This window comes from Anomalospiza imberbis, chromosome 1, assembly GCF_031753505.1.
Source record: "Anomalospiza imberbis isolate Cuckoo-Finch-1a 21T00152 chromosome 1, ASM3175350v1, whole genome shotgun sequence".
Classification (NCBI taxonomy): Eukaryota; Metazoa; Chordata; class Aves; order Passeriformes; family Viduidae; genus Anomalospiza; species Anomalospiza imberbis.
Window position 1 is genome coordinate 100,303,253 of NC_089681.1, and position 21,288 is coordinate 100,324,540.

Here is a 21,288-nt window from a genome sequence, read left to right on the forward strand (position 1 = left end):
GCACTGACGGGGAGGTGGGCAGCACAACTTGGATTGACAGAGCTATTTACGGGTAAAAGGGGAGGAACAGGGAGATTTGACACTTTGAGGGACAGTCAAGTGGTGGGAAACTTAGGAGTAAACCACCTGGGAGAAACCATTGTGAGGGGAAGAAATAGGGGGTACTCGGAACATACCAACTGAAACTACCTAACATTGAACTCCTAACTCTTATAAGAAAACACTGCAAAATCCTTTAAAAACACACACTACCACAAGGATTCATTGGCTAGAAGTTGCATAGTTCTCCCATTAATTAGTATTATAGCTTCTTAGCTCAGTTTGGTCAGAGCATGGTGCTGATAACACCAAGGTTGTAGGCTCAATCCCCATATGGGTCATTATCTTGAGAATTGGACCTCTTGATCCTTGTGGGACCCTTCCAATTCTGAATATTCTGTAATTCTACTGGTTAAGTGATTCTCTCACTTAGGTTAATTACTCCACATGTTCAGTCTCCTCCTCCTCTTGAGTCAGTGGGTTTCTAGACTTTGTGGACAGTGAGTCAGTGTTTTCACTCTCTCCCTCCAAAACCACTTTTCACCCAGTTGGCACTTTCGACTGATGAGTTGCCCCTGTTTATTCCTCCTTCTGGCCCTATCTTGGGCGTTCTGCCAAGCATCCTTGTGGTCTGTTAGTTCAGTATTCCATTGTGACTGGTTTCAATACGTATATAATCCTAAATTCCTTTTTTCCTATTCTTTCTGTTATAAATGAAAAATGATCCAGCCAAATTAAAAAAAAAAAAAAAAAAAAATTTATTTTAGCAATAGAGATCTAACTTAGCCAGCCACACGGAGAAGGACAGTGCCGAGCCCGGGACCGGCGCTGAGTGCAAGACACAGAGATCAGCCTCAGCAGATCACCTCAGCTTGTACCACCATCCTGGTACAAGCGATTTTTATAGGGAAAATTTTGCCTGAGGCCAGGATTTCGGCATTCAGTCCTTTGTTTCATTCAAAGTCCCATAAGTTGATGAGATTTCCTTCTCGGCGACAAGGTAGAGAAATTCAAAGTCTGGTGTCATGGAAACTCTTGATGAAATTTACGGGAACAGAGTATTCACATGTATCGGCCCGGGGGGGGGGGATGTTCCTGATGATGATCAGTGCCTGAGTGTCTCCATATCGCTTCAGATATGTCCATGTGCCCGAGAGCGTTGTCCAGACGCTTCTTGAAGTGTGTCAGGCTTGGTGCTGTGACCACTTCCCTGGGGAGCCTGTTCCAGTGCCCAGCCACCCTCTGGGGGAAGAATTTTATTCCAATACCCAACCTAACAACTGATACAACTCCAAGCCAGTCCCTCGGGTCATGTCACCAGAGAAAAGACATCAGTACCTGTCCCTACTCTTCCCTTCACGAGGAAATTGTAGACACTGATGAGGTCTCCCCTCAGTCTCCTCCAGGCTGGACAGACCAAGTGACCTCAGCCACTCCTTGTATGGCTTCTCCTCAAGGACCTTTGCCATCTTGGTTGCCCTCCTTTGGACACTCTTTACCAGCTTAATATTTTTCTTATATTGTGGTATCATGTCATGGCAGCGCTGGGTCTGCCTGTGTCTCCAGCAGCATTTTACAAGGGTCCCCCCTCTCAGTGGCAGCGTTGAGGGTTTTTTCAGTCTGTGCCTCACCTGAGATGCCAAGTGTCCTGCAACCATGGCTTCGGCTGCAGAATGTTGTCGGAAGCCTGTGAAGAGACAGGTGCAGTCCCCAGCCAGCATTGCTGCACAGGCTTACCCACATCCCCTCAGCTCCGTGCTGGTCATCCTGACCACACCTGAGCTTGCTGCCCAGGATCCACTCTTTCTTGTGGTGCTTTATTATTATTTTTTCCAGGACAGGGGACACCATAAAACCACTCTTGTGCAGTCAAAATTGAAGAAAACAACAGGATCTGTCCAGCAACCCCCACACAAAATTCTGGATCTAATCTGGCCATCTGATTCCATACAGTGATATTAATATTTAATTTAACCACTGCTGTCTTTAGCTCATCTTCTTCATTCCAGATTTATCCCTCTCCATTGTTCTGTGTAAGCTGTTGTCTCTGTTGGAGTTTATTTAAGCAAGCTGTCCAGCACTGTCCCTGAGCTCAGCACTTAGGCTCTAGTGTTTGTAAAGCATGTGTGTTAGCAGTGCTAGATTACATGATCCCAAGCCTTGGCTCATGGTTTTGATTCATCTGAAATTAAATGATGAGTGTACCAATAATGTCAGAGTGTGTTCTGCTGCTGTTCCTTAGTGCATCGTACCTGCTTAGATATTTATTGTATGGGTTTCCTGGCTGAGTTGAGTCAGGCATTATTCTCAGGGCTCTTGCCGAGCCAGTTTGTTCCGTTATCCAAGCGGCTTCCAGCTTCTTATTTACACCTTTTGCATTACTGTTGTGATTTAGTGGAATACTATCTGCTATTTCATGCTGTAAAATAAAACTGTTTCTTCCCATGGCAGGCTTCTAGCAGTTTCCACTCAACTTCTACCATCAGGAGCTGATTACATTATTGCATTGCTTTGTTGTTCCTGGAAAAAAAAAAGTAATCGGTTTCTATATTGTAGCTGAATTAATATATCTGCCTGCTAGGACTTCTAATAGTGCTGGAATTGTGGAAGGTGAGAGTAGGGAGAAACAGTATGGAAAGACAATCAGCAGAACAAAAGGACATGCAGATATGACCAAGAAAGAGACAATGAGATAGAGAGAAGAAAAAAGGAGTGAATGGCCCAGCCTCTTACCCTCCTAAGAAGCCCTGTTAAGAGAAGGTTTTGTATGCCAAGCTACAGGGTTTTTTATTTCTTTCTCTCATCCTGCCTTTCCACTACTGTCCCTTCTTTGTGGAAATCAGTTGCTGCCTTTACTTTCAGGGTGGTCTGATCCCTACATATCTAATTACTCTCTGAAAAATCTATTTCATACATTTCAGACCTAAAGGAAATATTTTGGGCCAGAAACTTAGCCTCAGTTCCCAGCTGTGCCTGTGTTACATACATACCATAAGGCCTACATACCCCTGCTAGCCCTTTTTCCTGGTAATTTTGCAATGATGAAAGCTGTGCAATACTCATCCAATATTGGTGAAGCTTTATCGGTACTGAAAGGTACTTCTTATTTATAGATACACCCTCTGCCGTTTCCACGTGGAAAGGGATTCAGGAAGTGTAAGACACCAGTATTACAATGGCCAGGTTGGAAGCTATTTGATGTTGCTTCTTCCTGGGCTGGCATTTTCCTCTGCACACTTGGCACCACCCTAGGGGCCCAAGTCATGCTGGCCACGCATCTCACAGACACAAATGATGCTAGCCCCAGAGCAGAATGCCCCTCAGGGTGGCACGGGGCTGGCTGCATGTCCCCGGCCAGCTGTGCCTGGGCAGCTGCTTCAGCCATGAGGGATACAGAGCTGCCAGAGCCCACGGCTCTCTGCTGGGCCTCACACCTGAGCTCCCAGCTCCAGCTGGCAGGGCCTCAGCGCCCACCCTGTGCCCTCCCGCCCTGACGGCCATGCCAGGCCCCACTTGCTGCACTGATGGTGGCACTCCTGGCCCCCAGTGCTCTCCAAGGGCTTCTCCTGGGGCACCTTCCCGCAGCCTTTCAGACCCTGCACAAAACCCAGCAGAGACCTGCGGAGGGGCTGCTTACCAGGGCCTGGAGGGGCAGCACCGGGGCAATGGCTTCCCACTGACAGAGGGCGGGGTTAGGCTGGAGATGTGGAAGAAATTGTGGCCTCTGAGGCTGGTGACACCCTGGGCCACACTGCCCATGGAAGCTGTGGCTGCCCAATCCTTGGCAGTGTTCCGGGTCGAGTTGGATGGGGCTTGGAGCAATGTGGCCTGGTGGAAGGTGTCCCTGCCTTTGGCAGCAGGGTTGCAACAAGACAATTTCTACGGACCCTTCCAAGCAGAGCCATTCTGTGATTCTAGGATCAGAGGGGCTGGGGGCACCTGGGTTTAATTGCTGGGTCTGCCTGTCACTTGACAGTCCTTCCCCTCCATCCAGAAAGTTCCACTGAGGGCACCAAGTGATAGGCTGGACAGTGGGGTCCCCTCCCCTCGCCTCTCTCTATTTGTGCTTGTTCCTGCCCATTCTCCCTGGTGCCCCTCCTCTCTACCTCCCCGTGGTCAGTGAGAAGACCACTCTCCTGTTCCCTCCCTCATTTAAGTGTTGCTGCACAGCTCAGTTCAGTGCTCTTCTTGGTAGTTATTCCCTGGGCTAAGGACCTCCCTGGAGCATTCAAATAAACCTGGACTGTGAACCCCAGCAGGAGTCAGCTCCTTTCTCCTGCTATCCTCACCAAAGTCTCTCCAGTGGTCTAGGGCAAAACCCAAAGCCACTCTCCTAACCCCCCGGGGCACTGGAAGGTGGCCCCTGCTGTCTGCAGTGCCAAGGCAAGCTGGGAAGTGTCCGAGCACTCAGCTGGAGGGGGCATGGCAACAGCCCAGATTGCCAGCATGTGGCATTTGCCAATACTATAGGTCTGGCTGAGATCAAGAAAGGCTGGCATGCTCCAGATTCTGCAAATCTGCATTTTATAGGAACAACAGCACAGCAGTTTCTTGCTTGCTAGTCATACATATTTATGTATTAAATTACTGTTTTGTATTAAATACAATATGTGTATATCTTTTATAAATATGTAATAAAAATCTTGCCTCTGATAAATGCAGTAACTACAAAGTATTAATGTGTCACAACAGCCACAAATGACTGACATAATAGTGACATTATATATGTGATATTTCTCTTTATAAAATAATATGATAATTTATAAGCTATCACAATAATATGTATTTATTAAAACACATCTGTTGATAAAAATATTTGTAGTTCTAAATACACACTGTAGTTACATATATGTATATGTATCTGTTTATGTATCCCATTCATTCCTGTCTTTGTCACGGCACTAAAAGCTGCTTCTCTGCCACCAGCTGCAAGGCCCATGAGCACATGCATTCAAAGGAGGGCAGCAAGGCTGGTGAAGGGCTGGGAACACATGCCCTATGAGGAACAGAGCTGGAGTTGTTTAGCCTGGAGAGATGGAGACTGAAAGACAACCTTATCACTCTCCACAACTATGTGAAAGGTGGTTGTAGTCAGGTGGGGGTTGGCCTCTCTCTCCAGGCAGCAACTGACAGAATGAGAGGACACAGTCTTAAGCTGTGCCAAGGGAAATTTAAGTTGGATGTCAGGAAAAAGTTTTTTACTGAAAGAATGATAACGTACTGGAATTGTCTGCCTTGGGGAGGTGGTAGAGTAACCATCCCTGGATATGTTTAAAAAAAGATTGGATATGGAACTCAGTGTCACGGTATAGTTGAGGTGGTGTTGGGGCATGGGTTGGACTCGATCTTAAATGTCTCTTCCAACCTAGTGATTTTGTGATTCTCTAATTCCATGACTCTATGTGCCCCGCTAACAGTGGCCATAGGCCAGCACTCTTGCCAGGCGATGGCGCAGATCAAGGCAGGCTTGCATCGCCTAGGAGTGGGCGGCCAGATCCTGCACCAGGCCGTGGAAGAGGTTGGGTGGCTTAACCCTTTGGACATCTGGGGGCAACCGGATCCCCTCTGGAAGCCTCTGGTTGCCCACTGTAAAATGCTCCAGGTGTTTCTCTTCCAGAGATAAGCGCAGCTGCTCCAGAGCATTCAACAGCTGAAGCAGAAAATGTCCCCTGTGCCACTGCAGCACTGGTGCAGTGTTCAGCAGGCGCGTGACGTTGGTCTTGATGGAATGGATGGAAAAGTCCTTGCGCGCAAGAACACAGGCAAGGAGCTGCAGGCATTTAAGGTGTGAGTTGTCCTGGGGGGCCCGCCTGGCCACATGCCTGAAGAACTTTTGCCACGGCGTAGGTCTCAGGCCACATTGTGCTTGGGCTGTGGGCCCCTCGATGTCGGTTGCTGATAAAGATGTCTGAGGCATGTTGCCGCACCCCGAACAGCACCTTAACGTGGAAGCTTTCTTGGCTGTTGGTCAGCCTGAGATGGCAGGAGTGTTTGGAGGGCAGCACCACTAAATGCCAACTGCGTGACTGGGGCAAAAGCTGCCAGCTTGCTTCCACCAGTGCACAGAGCCAGTGGACAGTTTTCTTCACACTGAGGTAGGAGCTGGTGCACAGCATGTCTAGGAGGTTGGGCTGCCGAGTCCTCCTAATTACGTCAGGGTGGTGCTGGAAGCACAGCATGTTCATACCCTGGTAATCCCTCGGGCAGCTGCACTCCAGCTCTACACAGACACAGAAGTTCCTGCCAGGCTTGTGCTGGTCAGTGTCACGCTCCAGGTGGAAGATGTGGCCTAGGGGAGGAGTCAGGGGTACAAGCACCTGGTACACAACTTCCTCCTCATGGGCATTCCAACCTTCAAAGGCACTGCCAAAACCAATGGCTTGTTGCAGCACCAGCTGGAAAGTCCCACTCAAGGCATGCCCGAGGACAGTTGTGAAATTGTCTATCAGGGCCATTGTGCTATTGCAGCCTGTCTGCAGGTCCTGTACAGGCCCCTGTGTGTGCTCCTCTAGAAACCATCTCTGATCATATACTCATGTCTCAGCCTCTTCCTCCTTCTCCTTCTCCTTCTCCTTCTCCTTCTCCTTCTCCTTCTCCTTCTCCTTCTCCTTCAGGGCCATTGTGCTGTTGCAGCCTGTCTGCAGGCCCTGTACAGGCCCCTGTGTAGGCCCCTGTGTGTGCTCCTCTAGAAGCCATCTCACATTATATATGCATGTCTCGTCCTCTTCCTCTTTCTCCTTCTTCTTCAGGGCCATTGTGCTGTTGCAGCCTGTCTGCAGGTCCTGTACAGGCCCCTGTGTGTGCTCCTCTAGAAACCATCTCTGATCATATACTCATGTCTCAGCCTCTTCCTCCTTCTCCTTCTCCTTCAGGGCCATTGTGCTGTTGCAGCCTGTCTGCAGGTCCTGGACAGGCCCCTGTGTGTGCTCCTCTAGAAGCCATCTCACATTATATACGCATGTCTCAGCCTCTTCCTCCGTCTCCTTCTCCTTCAGGGCCATTGTGCTGTTGCCGCCTGTCTGCAGGTCCTGTACAGGCTCCTGTGTGTGCTCCTCTAGAAGCCATCTCACATCATATACGCATGTCTCGGCCTCTTCCTCCTTCTCCTTCTCCTTCAGGGCCATTGTGCTGTTGCAGCCTGTCTGCAGGTCCTGGACAGGCTCCTGTGTGTGCTCCTCTAGAAGCCATCTCTGATCATATATGCATGTCTCGTCCACTTCCTGCTTCTCCTTTTCCTTCTCGCCACTGATCTCTGCCCCACAATTTCTTTTGCTCCACATAAACCATACGGCCAAGAGAAGAACCAAGAGGTCAGCAAATTCCCAGACCTGCCAGGGCTGCAAGGCAGACCAGGGCAGGTCTCTCCAGTATGTGCCACTCTGTATCAGTGCAAGCTGCTCCACCTCCTGCTCCAGCCGAATCCTCTCCTCTTCCAGGATCGTAGCACGCAGCTCCATTTGCAGATGCGTCACCTCATCCAAAACATCACCCACGGGCTGTGGGTACTGGATTGCACATAGCGAGAGCAAGAACCACAATGACCGGAAATCCATGGTCTGCAGGAGGATGGAGAGAAGGCCTTGAGGGGAGTGGGGAGGGAGGCAGCTGGCAGTGAGAAGACAATTTCTACGGACCCTTCCAAGCAGAGCCATTCTGTGATTCTAGGATCAGAGGGGCTGGGGGCACCTGGGTTTAATTGCTGGGTCTGCCTGTCACTTGACAGTCCTTCCCCTCCATCCAGAAAGTTCCACTGAGGGCACCAAGTGATAGGCTGGACAGTGGGGTCCCCTCCCCTCGCCTCTCTCTATTTGTGCTTGTTCCTGCCCATTCTCCCTGGTGCCCCTCCTCTCTACCTCCCCGTGGTCAGTGAGAAGACCACTCTCCTGTTCCCTCCCTCATTTAAGTGTTGCTGCACAGCTCAGTTCAGTGCTCTTCTTGGTAGTTATTCCCTGGGCTAAGGACCTCCCTGGAGCATTCAAATAAACCTGGACTGTGAACCCCAGCAGGAGTCAGCTCCTTTCTCCTGCTATCCTCACCAAAGTCTCTCCAGTGGTCTAGGGCAAAACCCAAAGCCACTCTCCTAACCCCCCGGGGCACTGGAAGGTGGCCCCTGCTGTCTGCAGTGCCAAGGCAAGCTGGGAAGTGTCCGAGCACTCAGCTGGAGGGGGCATGGCAACAGCCCAGATTGCCAGCATGTGGCATTTGCCAATACTATAGGTCTGGCTGAGATCAAGAAAGGCTGGCATGCTCCAGATTCTGCAAATCTGCATTTTATAGGAACAACAGCACAGCAGTTTCTTGCTTGCTAGTCATACATATTTATGTATTAAATTACTGTTTTGTATTAAATACAATATGTGTATATCTTTTATAAATATGTAATAAAAATCTTGCCTCTGATAAATGCAGTAACTACAAAGTATTAATGTGTCACAACAGCCACAAATGACTGACATAATAGTGACATTATATATGTGATATTTCTCTTTATAAAATAATATGATAATTTATAAGCTATCACAATAATATGTATTTATTAAAACACATCTGTTGATAAAAATATTTGTAGTTCTAAATACACACTGTAGTTACATATATGTATATGTATCTGTTTATGTATCCCATTCATTCCTGTCTTTGTCACGGCACTAAAAGCTGCTTCTCTGCCACCAGCTGCAAGGCCCATGAGCACATGCATTCAAAGGAGGGCAGCAAGGCTGGTGAAGGGCTGGGAACACATGCCCTATGAGGAACAGAGCTGGAGTTGTTTAGCCTGGAGAGATGGAGACTGAAAGACAACCTTATCACTCTCCACAACTATGTGAAAGGTGGTTGTAGTCAGGTGGGGGTTGGCCTCTCTCTCCAGGCAGCAACTGACAGAATGAGAGGACACAGTCTTAAGCTGTGCCAAGGGAAATTTAAGTTGGATGTCAGGAAAAAGTTTTTTACTGAAAGAATGATAACGTACTGGAATTGTCTGCCTTGGGGAGGTGGTAGAGTAACCATCCCTGGATATGTTTAAAAAAAGATTGGATATGGAACTCAGTGTCACGGTATAGTTGAGGTGGTGTTGGGGCATGGGTTGGACTCGATCTTAAATGTCTCTTCCAACCTAGTGATTTTGTGATTCTCTAATTCCATGACTCTATGTGCCCCGCTAACAGTGGCCATAGGCCAGCACTCTTGCCAGGCGATGGCGCAGATCAAGGCAGGCTTGCATCGCCTAGGAGTGGGCGGCCAGATCCTGCACCAGGCCGTGGAAGAGGTTGGGTGGCTTAACCCTTTGGACATCTGGGGGCAACCGGATCCCCTCTGGAAGCCTCTGGTTGCCCACTGTAAAATGCTCCAGGTGTTTCTCTTCCAGAGATAAGCGCAGCTGCTCCAGAGCATTCAACAGCTGAAGCAGAAAATGTCCCCTGTGCCACTGCAGCACTGGTGCAGTGTTCAGCAGGCGCGTGACGTTGGTCTTGATGGAATGGATGGAAAAGTCCTTGCGCGCAAGAACACAGGCAAGGAGCTGCAGGCATTTAAGGTGTGAGTTGTCCTGGGGGGCCCGCCTGGCCACATGCCTGAAGAACTTTTGCCACGGCGTAGGTCTCAGGCCACATTGTGCTTGGGCTGTGGGCCCCTCGATGTCGGTTGCTGATAAAGATGTCTGAGGCATGTTGCCGCACCCCGAACAGCACCTTAACGTGGAAGCTTTCTTGGCTGTTGGTCAGCCTGAGATGGCAGGAGTGTTTGGAGGGCAGCACCACTAAATGCCAACTGCGTGACTGGGGCAAAAGCTGCCAGCTTGCTTCCACCAGTGCACAGAGCCAGTGGACAGTTTTCTTCACACTGAGGTAGGAGCTGGTGCACAGCATGTCTAGGAGGTTGGGCTGCCGAGTCCTCCTAATTACGTCAGGGTGGTGCTGGAAGCACAGCATGTTCATACCCTGGTAATCCCTCGGGCAGCTGCACTCCAGCTCTACACAGACACAGAAGTTCCTGCCAGGCTTGTGCTGGTCAGTGTCACGCTCCAGGTGGAAGATGTGGCCTAGGGGAGGAGTCAGGGGTACAAGCACCTGGTACACAACTTCCTCCTCATGGGCATTCCAACCTTCAAAGGCACTGCCAAAACCAATGGCTTGTTGCAGCACCAGCTGGAAAGTCCCACTCAAGGCATGCCCGAGGACAGTTGTGAAATTGTCTATCAGGGCCATTGTGCTATTGCAGCCTGTCTGCAGGTCCTGTACAGGCCCCTGTGTGTGCTCCTCTAGAAACCATCTCTGATCATATACTCATGTCTCAGCCTCTTCCTCCTTCTCCTTCTCCTTCTCCTTCTCCTTCTCCTTCTCCTTCTCCTTCTCCTTCTCCTTCAGGGCCATTGTGCTGTTGCAGCCTGTCTGCAGGCCCTGTACAGGCCCCTGTGTAGGCCCCTGTGTGTGCTCCTCTAGAAGCCATCTCACATTATATATGCATGTCTCGTCCTCTTCCTCTTTCTCCTTCTTCTTCAGGGCCATTGTGCTGTTGCAGCCTGTCTGCAGGTCCTGTACAGGCCCCTGTGTGTGCTCCTCTAGAAACCATCTCTGATCATATACTCATGTCTCAGCCTCTTCCTCCTTCTCCTTCTCCTTCAGGGCCATTGTGCTGTTGCAGCCTGTCTGCAGGTCCTGGACAGGCCCCTGTGTGTGCTCCTCTAGAAGCCATCTCACATTATATACGCATGTCTCAGCCTCTTCCTCCGTCTCCTTCTCCTTCAGGGCCATTGTGCTGTTGCCGCCTGTCTGCAGGTCCTGTACAGGCTCCTGTGTGTGCTCCTCTAGAAGCCATCTCACATCATATACGCATGTCTCGGCCTCTTCCTCCTTCTCCTTCTCCTTCAGGGCCATTGTGCTGTTGCAGCCTGTCTGCAGGTCCTGGACAGGCTCCTGTGTGTGCTCCTCTAGAAGCCATCTCTGATCATATATGCATGTCTCGTCCACTTCCTGCTTCTCCTTTTCCTTCTCGCCACTGATCTCTGCCCCACAATTTCTTTTGCTCCACATAAACCATACGGCCAAGAGAAGAACCAAGAGGTCAGCAAATTCCCAGACCTGCCAGGGCTGCAAGGCAGACCAGGGCAGGTCTCTCCAGTATGTGCCACTCTGTATCAGTGCAAGCTGCTCCACCTCCTGCTCCAGCCGAATCCTCTCCTCTTCCAGGATCGTAGCACGCAGCTCCATTTGCAGATGCGTCACCTCATCCAAAACATCACCCACGGGCTGTGGGTACTGGATTGCACATAGCGAGAGCAAGAACCACAATGACCGGAAATCCATGGTCTGCAGGAGGATGGAGAGAAGGCCTTGAGGGGAGTGGGGAGGGAGGCAGCTGGCAGTGAGAAGACAATTTCTACGGACCCTTCCAAGCAGAGCCATTCTGTGATTCTAGGATCAGAGGGGCTGGGGGCACCTGGGTTTAATTGCTGGGTCTGCCTGTCACTTGACAGTCCTTCCCCTCCATCCAGAAAGTTCCACTGAGGGCACCAAGTGATAGGCTGGACAGTGGGGTCCCCTCCCCTCGCCTCTCTCTATTTGTGCTTGTTCCTGCCCATTCTCCCTGGTGCCCCTCCTCTCTACCTCCCCGTGGTCAGTGAGAAGACCACTCTCCTGTTCCCTCCCTCATTTAAGTGTTGCTGCACAGCTCAGTTCAGTGCTCTTCTTGGTAGTTATTCCCTGGGCTAAGGACCTCCCTGGAGCATTCAAATAAACCTGGACTGTGAACCCCAGCAGGAGTCAGCTCCTTTCTCCTGCTATCCTCACCAAAGTCTCTCCAGTGGTCTAGGGCAAAACCCAAAGCCACTCTCCTAACCCCCCGGGGCACTGGAAGGTGGCCCCTGCTGTCTGCAGTGCCAAGGCAAGCTGGGAAGTGTCCGAGCACTCAGCTGGAGGGGGCATGGCAACAGCCCAGATTGCCAGCATGTGGCATTTGCCAATACTATAGGTCTGGCTGAGATCAAGAAAGGCTGGCATGCTCCAGATTCTGCAAATCTGCATTTTATAGGAACAACAGCACAGCAGTTTCTTGCTTGCTAGTCATACATATTTATGTATTAAATTACTGTTTTGTATTAAATACAATATGTGTATATCTTTTATAAATATGTAATAAAAATCTTGCCTCTGATAAATGCAGTAACTACAAAGTATTAATGTGTCACAACAGCCACAAATGACTGACATAATAGTGACATTATATATGTGATATTTCTCTTTATAAAATAATATGATAATTTATAAGCTATCACAATAATATGTATTTATTAAAACACATCTGTTGATAAAAATATTTGTAGTTCTAAATACACACTGTAGTTACATATATGTATATGTATCTGTTTATGTATCCCATTCATTCCTGTCTTTGTCACGGCACTAAAAGCTGCTTCTCTGCCACCAGCTGCAAGGCCCATGAGCACATGCATTCAAAGGAGGGCAGCAAGGCTGGTGAAGGGCTGGGAACACATGCCCTATGAGGAACAGAGCTGGAGTTGTTTAGCCTGGAGAGATGGAGACTGAAAGACAACCTTATCACTCTCCACAACTATGTGAAAGGTGGTTGTAGTCAGGTGGGGGTTGGCCTCTCTCTCCAGGCAGCAACTGACAGAATGAGAGGACACAGTCTTAAGCTGTGCCAAGGGAAATTTAAGTTGGATGTCAGGAAAAAGTTTTTTACTGAAAGAATGATAACGTACTGGAATTGTCTGCCTTGGGGAGGTGGTAGAGTAACCATCCCTGGATATGTTTAAAAAAAGATTGGATATGGAACTCAGTGTCACGGTATAGTTGAGGTGGTGTTGGGGCATGGGTTGGACTCGATCTTAAATGTCTCTTCCAACCTAGTGATTTTGTGATTCTCTAATTCCATGACTCTATGTGCCCCGCTAACAGTGGCCATAGGCCAGCACTCTTGCCAGGCGATGGCGCAGATCAAGGCAGGCTTGCATCGCCTAGGAGTGGGCGGCCAGATCCTGCACCAGGCCGTGGAAGAGGTTGGGTGGCTTAACCCTTTGGACATCTGGGGGCAACCGGATCCCCTCTGGAAGCCTCTGGTTGCCCACTGTAAAATGCTCCAGGTGTTTCTCTTCCAGAGATAAGCGCAGCTGCTCCAGAGCATTCAACAGCTGAAGCAGAAAATGTCCCCTGTGCCACTGCAGCACTGGTGCAGTGTTCAGCAGGCGCGTGACGTTGGTCTTGATGGAATGGATGGAAAAGTCCTTGCGCGCAAGAACACAGGCAAGGAGCTGCAGGCATTTAAGGTGTGAGTTGTCCTGGGGGGCCCGCCTGGCCACATGCCTGAAGAACTTTTGCCACGGCGTAGGTCTCAGGCCACATTGTGCTTGGGCTGTGGGCCCCTCGATGTCGGTTGCTGATAAAGATGTCTGAGGCATGTTGCCGCACCCCGAACAGCACCTTAACGTGGAAGCTTTCTTGTCTGTTGGTCAGCCTGAGATGGCAGGAGTGTTTGGAGGGCAGCACCACTAAATGCCAACTGCGTGACTGGGGCAAAAGCTGCCAGCTTGCTTCCACCAGTGCACAGAGCCAGTGGACAGTTTTCTTCACACTGAGGTAGGAGCTGGTGCACAGCATGTCTAGGAGGTTGGGCTGCCGAGTCCTCCTAATTACGTCAGGGTGGTGCTGGAAGCACAGCATGTTCATACCCTGGTAATCCCTCGGGCAGCTGCACTCCAGCTCTACACAGACACAGAAGTTCCTGCCAGGCTTGTGCTGGTCAGTGTCACGCTCCAGGTGGAAGATGTGGCCTAGGGGAGGAGTCAGGGGTACAAGCACCTGGTACACAACTTCCTCCTCATGGGCATTCCAACCTTCAAAGGCACTGCCAAAACCAATGGCTTGTTGCAGCACCAGCTGGAAAGTCCCACTCAAGGCATGCCCGAGGACAGTTGTGAAATTGTCTATCAGGGCCATTGTGCTATTGCAGCCTGTCTGCAGGTCCTGTACAGGCCCCTGTGTGTGCTCCTCTAGAAACCATCTCTGATCATATACTCATGTCTCAGCCTCTTCCTCCTTCTCCTTCTCCTTCTCCTTCTCCTTCTCCTTCTCCTTCTCCTTCTCCTTCTCCTTCAGGGTCATTGTGCTGTTGCAGCCTGTCTGCAGGCCCTGTACAGGCCCCTGTGTAGGCCCCTGTGTGTGCTCCTCTAGAAGCCATCTCACATTATATATGCATGTCTCGTCCTCTTCCTCTTTCTCCTTCTTCTTCAGGGCCATTGTGCTGTTGCAGCCTGTCTGCAGGTCCTGTACAGGCCCCTGTGTGTGCTCCTCTAGAAACCATCTCAGATCATATACTCATGTCTCAGCCTCTTCCTCCTTCTCCTTCTCCTTCAGGGCCATTGTGCTGTTGCAGCCTGTCTGCAGGTCCTGGACAGGCCCCTGTGTGTGCTCCTCTAGAAGCCATCTCACATTATATACGCATGTCTCAGCCTCTTCCTCCGTCTCCTTCTCCTTCAGGGCCATTGTGCTGTTGCCGCCTGTCTGCAGGTCCTGTACAGGCTCCTGTGTGTGCTCCTCTAGAAGCCATCTCACATCATATACGCATGTCTCGGCCTCTTCCTCCTTCTCCTTCTCCTTCAGGGCCATTGTGCTGTTGCAGCCTGTCTGCAGGTCCTGGACAGGCTCCTGTGTGTGCTCCTCTAGAAGCCATCTCTGATCATATATGCATGTCTCGTCCACTTCCTGCTTCTCCTTTTCCTTCTCGCCACTGATCTCTGCCCCACAATTTCTTTTGCTCCACATAAACCATACGGCCAAGAGAAGAACCAAGAGGTCAGCAAATTCCCAGACCTGCCAGGGCTGCAAGGCAGACCAGGGCAGGTCTCTCCAGTATGTGCCACTCTGTATCAGTGCAAGCTGCTCCACCTCCTGCTCCAGCCGAATCCTCTCCTCTTCCAGGATCGTAGCACGCAGCTCCATTTGCAGATGCGTCACCTCATCCAAAACATCACCCACGGGCTGTGGGTACTGGATTGCACATAGCGAGAGCAAGAACCACAATGACCGGAAATCCATGGTCTGCAGGAGGATGGAGAGAAGGCCTTGAGGGGAGTGGGGAGGGAGGCAGCTGGCAGTGAGAAGACAATTTCTACGGACCCTTCCAAGCAGAGCCATTCTGTGATTCTAGGATCAGAGGGGCTGGGGGCACCTGGGTTTAATTGCTGGGTCTGCCTGTCACTTGACAGTCCTTCCCCTCCATCCAGAAAGTTCCACTGAGGGCACCAAGTGATAGGCTGGACAGTGGGGTCCCCTCCCCTCGCCTCTCTCTATTTGTGCTTGTTCCTGCCCATTCTCCCTGGTGCCCCTCCTCTCTACCTCCCCGTGGTCAGTGAGAAGACCACTCTCCTGTTCCCTCCCTCATTTAAGTGTTGCTGCACAGCTCAGTTCAGTGCTCTTCTTGGTAGTTATTCCCTGGGCTAAGGACCTCCCTGGAGCATTCAAATAAACCTGGACTGTGAACCCCAGCAGGAGTCAGCTCCTTTCTCCTGCTATCCTCACCAAAGTCTCTCCAGTGGTCTAGGGCAAAACCCAAAGCCACTCTCCTAACCCCCCGGGGCACTGGAAGGTGGCCCCTGCTGTCTGCAGTGCCAAGGCAAGCTGGGAAGTGTCCGAGCACTCAGCTGGAGGGGGCATGGCAACAGCCCAGATTGCCAGCATGTGGCATTTACCAATACTATAGGTCTGGCTGAGATCAAGAAAGGCTGGCATGCTCCAGATTCTGCAAATCTGCATTTTATAGGAACAACAGCACAGCAGTTTCTTGCTTGCTAGTCATACATATTTATGTATTAAATTATTGTTTTGTATTAAATACAATATGTGTATATCTTTTATAAATATGTAATAAAAATCTTGCCTCTGATAAATGCAGTAACTACAAAGTATTAATGTGTCACAACAGCCACAAATGACTGACATAATAGTGACATTATATATGTGATATTTCTCTTTATAAAATAATATGATAATTTATAAGCTATCACAATAATATGTATTTATTAAAACACATCTGTTGATAAAAATATTTGTAGTTCTAAATACACACTGTAGTTACATATATGTATATGTATCTGTTTATGTATCCCATTCATTCCTGTCTTTGTCACGGCACTAAAAGCTGCTTCTCTGCCACCAGCTGCAAGGCCCATGAGCACATGCATTCAAAGGAGGGCAGCAAGGCTGGTGAAGGGCTGGGAACACATGCCCTATGAGGAACAGAGCTGGAGTTGTTTAGCCTGGAGAGATGGAGACTGAAAGACAACCTTATCACTCTCCACAACTATGTGAAAGGTGGTTGTAGTCAGGTGGGGGTTGGCCTCTCTCTCCAGGCAGCAACTGACAGAATGAGAGGACACAGTCTTAAGCTGTGCCAAGGGAAATTTAAGTTGGATGTCAGGAAAAAGTTTTTTACTGAAAGAATGATAACGTACTGGAATTGTCTGCCTTGGGGAGGTGGTAGAGTAACCATCCCTGGATATGTTTAAAAAAAGATTGGATATGGAACTCAGTGTCACGGTATAGTTGAGGTGGTGTTGGGGCATGGGTTGGACTCGATCTTAAATGTCTCTTCCAACCTAGTGATTTTGTGATTCTCTAATTCCATGACTCTATGTGCCCCGCTAACAGTGGCCATAGGCCAGCACTCTTGCCAGGCGATGGCGCAGATCAAGGCAGGCTTGCATCGCCTAGGAGTGGGCGGCCAGATCCTGCACCAGGCCGTGGAAGAGGTTGGGTGGCTTAACCCTTTGGACATCTGGGGGCAACCGGATCCCCTCTGGAAGCCTCTGGTTGCCCACTGTAAAATGCTCCAGGTGTTTCTCTTCCAGAGATAAGCGCAGCTGCTCCAGAGCATTCAACAGCTGAAGCAGAAAATGTCCCCTGTGCCACTGCAGCACTGGTGCAGTGTTCAGCAGGCGCGTGACGTTGGTCTTGATGGAATGGATGGAAAAGTCCTTGCGCGCAAGAACACAGGCAAGGAGCTGCAGGCATTTAAGGTGTGAGTTGTCCTGGGGGGCCCGCCTGGCCACATGCCTGAAGAACTTTTGCCACGGCGTAGGTCTCAGGCCACATTGTGCTTGGGCTGTGGGCCCCTCGATGTCGGTTGCTGATAAAGATGTCTGAGGCATGTTGCCGCACCCCGAACAGCACCTTAACGTGGAAGCTTTCTTGGCTGTTGGTCAGCCTGAGATGGCAGGAGTGTTTGGAGGGCAGCACCACTAAATGCCAACTGCGTGACTGGGGCAAAAGCTGCCAGCTTGCTTCCACCAGTGCACAGAGCCAGTGGACAGTTTTCTTCACACTGAGGTAGGAGCTGGTGCACAGCATGTCTAGGAGGTTGGGCTGCCGAGTCCTCCTAATTACGTCAGGGTGGTGCTGGAAGCACAGCATGTTCATACCCTGGTAATCCCTCGGGCAGCTGCACTCCAGCTCTACACAGACACAGAAGTTCCTGCCAGGCTTGTGCTGGTCAGTGTCACGCTCCAGGTGGAAGATGTGGCCTAGGGGAGGAGTCAGGGGTACAAGCACCTGGTACACAACTTCCTCCTCATGGGCATTCCAACCTTCAAAGGCACTGCCAAAACCAATGGCTTGTTGCAGCACCAGCTGGAAAGTCCCACTCAAGGCATGCCCGAGGACAGTTGTGAAATTGTCTATCAGGGCCATTGTGCTATTGCAGCCTGTCTGCAGGTCCTGTACAGGCCCCTGTGTGTGCTCCTCTAGAAACCATCTCTGATCATATACTCATGTCTCAGCCTCTTCCTCCTTCTCCTTCTCCTTCAGGGCCATTGTGCTGTTGCAGCCTGTCTGCAGGTCCTGTACAGGCCCCTGTGTGTGCTCCTCTAGAAGCCATCTCACATCATATACGCATATCTCAGCCTCTTCCTCCGTCTCCTTCTCCTTCAGGGCCATTGTGCTGTTGCAGCCTGTCTGCAGGTCCTGGACAGGCCCCTGTGTGTACTCCTCTAGAAGCCATCTCACATTATATACGCATGTCTCAGCCTCTTCCTCCGTCTCCTTCTCCTTCAGGGCCATTGTGCTGTTGCCGCCTGTCTGCAGGTCCTGTACAGGCTCCTGTGTGTGCTCCTCTAGAAGCCATCTCACATCATATACGCATGTCTGGGCCTCTTCCTCCTTCTCCTTCTCCTTCAGGGCCATTGTGCTGTTGCAGCCTGTCTGCAGGCCCTGTACAGGCCCCTGTGTGTGCTCCTCTAGAAGCCATCTCTGATCATATATGCATGTCTCGTCCTCTTCCTGCATCTCCTTTTCCTTCTCGCCACTGATCTCTGCCCCACAATTTCTTTTGCTCCACATAAACCATACGGCCAAGAGAAGAACCAAGAGGTCAGCAAATTCCCAGACCTGCCAGGGCTGCAAGGCAGACCAGGGCAGGTCTCTCCAGCATGTGCCACTCTGTATCAGTGCAAGCTGCTCCACCTCCTGCTCCAGCCGAATCCTCTCCTCTTCCAGGATCGTAGCACGCAGCTCCATTTGCAGATGCGTCACCTCATCCAAAACATCACCCACGGGCTGTGGGTGCTGGATTGCACATAGCGAGAGCAAGAACCACAATGACCGGAAATCCATGGTCTGCAGGAGGATGGAGAGAAGGCCTTGAGGGGAGTGGGGAGGGAGGCAGCTGGCAGTGGGGGCAGCAGGGACAGGAATCCCAGTGATCTGAGGGCAGGAAGAAGAGGGCCCCAGACAGCTGGAGGAAGGAAGGCCAGTCCCACTGCCCCAGCAGCAGCAGCACTGTACTATGGCCAAGGCTCTGCCATGAGGGGTTGTCCCTCCATGCAGAGGGAGAACCCAGCCTCGGGTGCAGAATTTCTGCCCCGGCCCTTGTCCCCAGCACGGTCTCCCTGCCACGTGTGTACTCACCGCTTGCCCAAGCAATAGAGGGCCAGTGTTACCTGCTGGGGCCTTTTATACCTGCCCCCATTGTGACACGTCCCCCATGATGTCACAGCTGCCATAGCGCATCACAACCCAGCCAACTGGATTCTTTGTCCCCACCCCAGCTAAGCCACTCATAGTGGCCCTGGTGTACTGGTTAAGGCTGCTTTTGAGTGAACCTTTTTCAAAGAACTTCCCTTGGTCTTTCTTTTGTCTTCTTAACCAGCTGCCTCCATTGGCAGTCTCATAGATATCCATGTTGGAAGGCACCCTTGCGATCATTGAGTCTAAGCCTTGACTCCACACTGGTTGAGTTACCCTTAAATCTCTGCATCATCGAGGTTGAAAAAGTCCCTGAAGATCATACAGTTCAACTGCAAACTTAACACTGCCTACTCCACCAACCAGTCAGGTCCCCAGATGCCACATGCGCATGACTTCTAAACCTTTCTGAGGGTGGTGACTCAGCCATTGCCCTAGGCAGCCTGTTCCCAAGACTGATACCCTTTTTGTTGAAGGAATATTTCCTAGAGATCCAAAATCTAAATCTCCTGTGGCACAGCTTGAGATAATTTCCTCTGGTGATACTGTTTGTTCCCTGGGCTAATATAATAAACCCCACTTAGCTAAAACCTCCCTTCAGGGACCATCTGCATCTGTCAGGTGCAGATGTTTGAGCTTTGAAACCAGCTTCTCCCAAAGGAGAGAAAGGTGCTGCTTTTACACTGTGGTTCCTGTGATCCAATGGCAAAGGGACGAAATGGGTTCTCGGTGGTCAGAAGTTTCAGGCTGACAGGAAACGTTTCCACGTGAGGATAACCTTTCTGCCAAGTACATCAGCCGAGAAAATCCATACCCTTCCAAGCAGAAGGAAAAATCATAACTCTTCTTGTAGAAAATATGAAAGTTTGGAGTGAAAGTCAGTGCTGGAATGTGCCAGGATATCCATGTGCATTTTATTAACCTGCAGGGCCATACTGTGAAGATGGGATCCTGGAAACCAAGAAATGCCCTCTTGCTCTGGAACTTTTCCATGGCACTGGCAGCACAAGTGAGAGCCCTTCCCCAGCCTTTGCCTTCAGCAAGGCCCCACTTTGGGCAAAGCCTGAATTCCCCAGCTCTCTTGCTAATGACCCCAGGTTTGCCAAGGCTGTTTGGTGTCAGCCCAGGCAAGAGCAGAAAGAAGCCCTCGCCTGGCTTCATAGACCCCTGAAATGAACAAAGACGAGGAGTGTGCAGAGGTGAGACCATCAGCACTGCACAGCAGCTTCTCTCAGCTGTAAATCACAGAAATTTCAAACACTGAAGTTATGGTTTGGGGTTTGTGTTGTGTTTTGCTTGGAGCCTCTTCTCCCACAGGAAAACCTGTGGCATTTTCCGTGTTGCACACCTGGATTTGAATGGTCCACTCTCGGTGCTGCCTAGATCAAACTCAAAATTGTTCCTTTGCCCCTCTCTTTCCTCTGTTATGAAATGTCATTTCAAGGGGTTGATGGGTAACACCATTTCTCTTTTCTCATCTTGTGCTCAGCAACTGGGAGAGCCGCCGTTCCCCCTCCCCTGCTCCAGCTTGACCCTAAAAGGTTTCTGCAGTAGGGTAACTTGGTCATGTTGCCAGTGGCTCAGCTGCCAGCACCAGTGGCAGTGCCCAAATCTCGTTCCACCACTGCAGGAGCTCTCCACCCCCCCCATCTTGTCCAGATCTGCAGCTCATTTAAATGTTGAGGTTTTTATCTAGCTACCTGAATAAATAAACCTATGGCAAAGGGAGCATGAGGCTGTAATTTAGGGATCAAACAGCAGGTAGGGACAGGACTGGTTGAAGGTAACCTAACTAAGATAATCTAACTACAGGTGTTGGGGAAAGAGGCAGTTGTAACAGACATCCTGTTTGGCTGTGTGTTATGCCACTTCCATTAGTTACGGGATCTGATTCATTTGGGAAGAAGGTGGGTTTTTGTTTGTTTGTTTGTTTGTTTGTTTGTTTGTTTTTATTGACAAGATTAATTGTGGGAGGTCCCCCCGGGATGCCATGGAAAATCACACAGGTATGAGGAACCCTTGCCTTCTCCTTACAGAGGAAGGCCTGTCCATCATATGATGTACCCTCCCCAGGTTTTGTCAGTCAACAGTTGTTCCATTCCCCTGTTCTGGAAAATTCCCTGTTCTCATCATCCCCGTTGGTTCCCTCTGTAAAACCACTCCTTCCCTTTTCTCTCACTGGCTCAGCTTATGTCACCCCCATCCCTGGTCGTTCCTTCAATCTATTCCCCATTGGAGAGTTTGTACCCTAAACAGGCCTATCCTTCCCCAGTTATATATC

At 50.2% G+C, this 21,288-nt stretch overlaps 1 long non-coding RNA gene across 1 annotated transcript; it reads left to right on the forward strand.

Moving 5' to 3' along the window:
- The first annotated feature begins 19,061 nt into the window (after positions 1-19,061).
- On the forward strand, positions 19,062-20,731 carry LOC137481850 (uncharacterized). The gene is made up of 2 exons (XR_011003736.1): positions 19,062-19,121; positions 20,497-20,731. It is a non-coding gene; the product is annotated as an uncharacterized lncRNA (long non-coding RNA).
- The last annotated feature ends 557 nt before the right edge of the window (positions 20,732-21,288 follow it).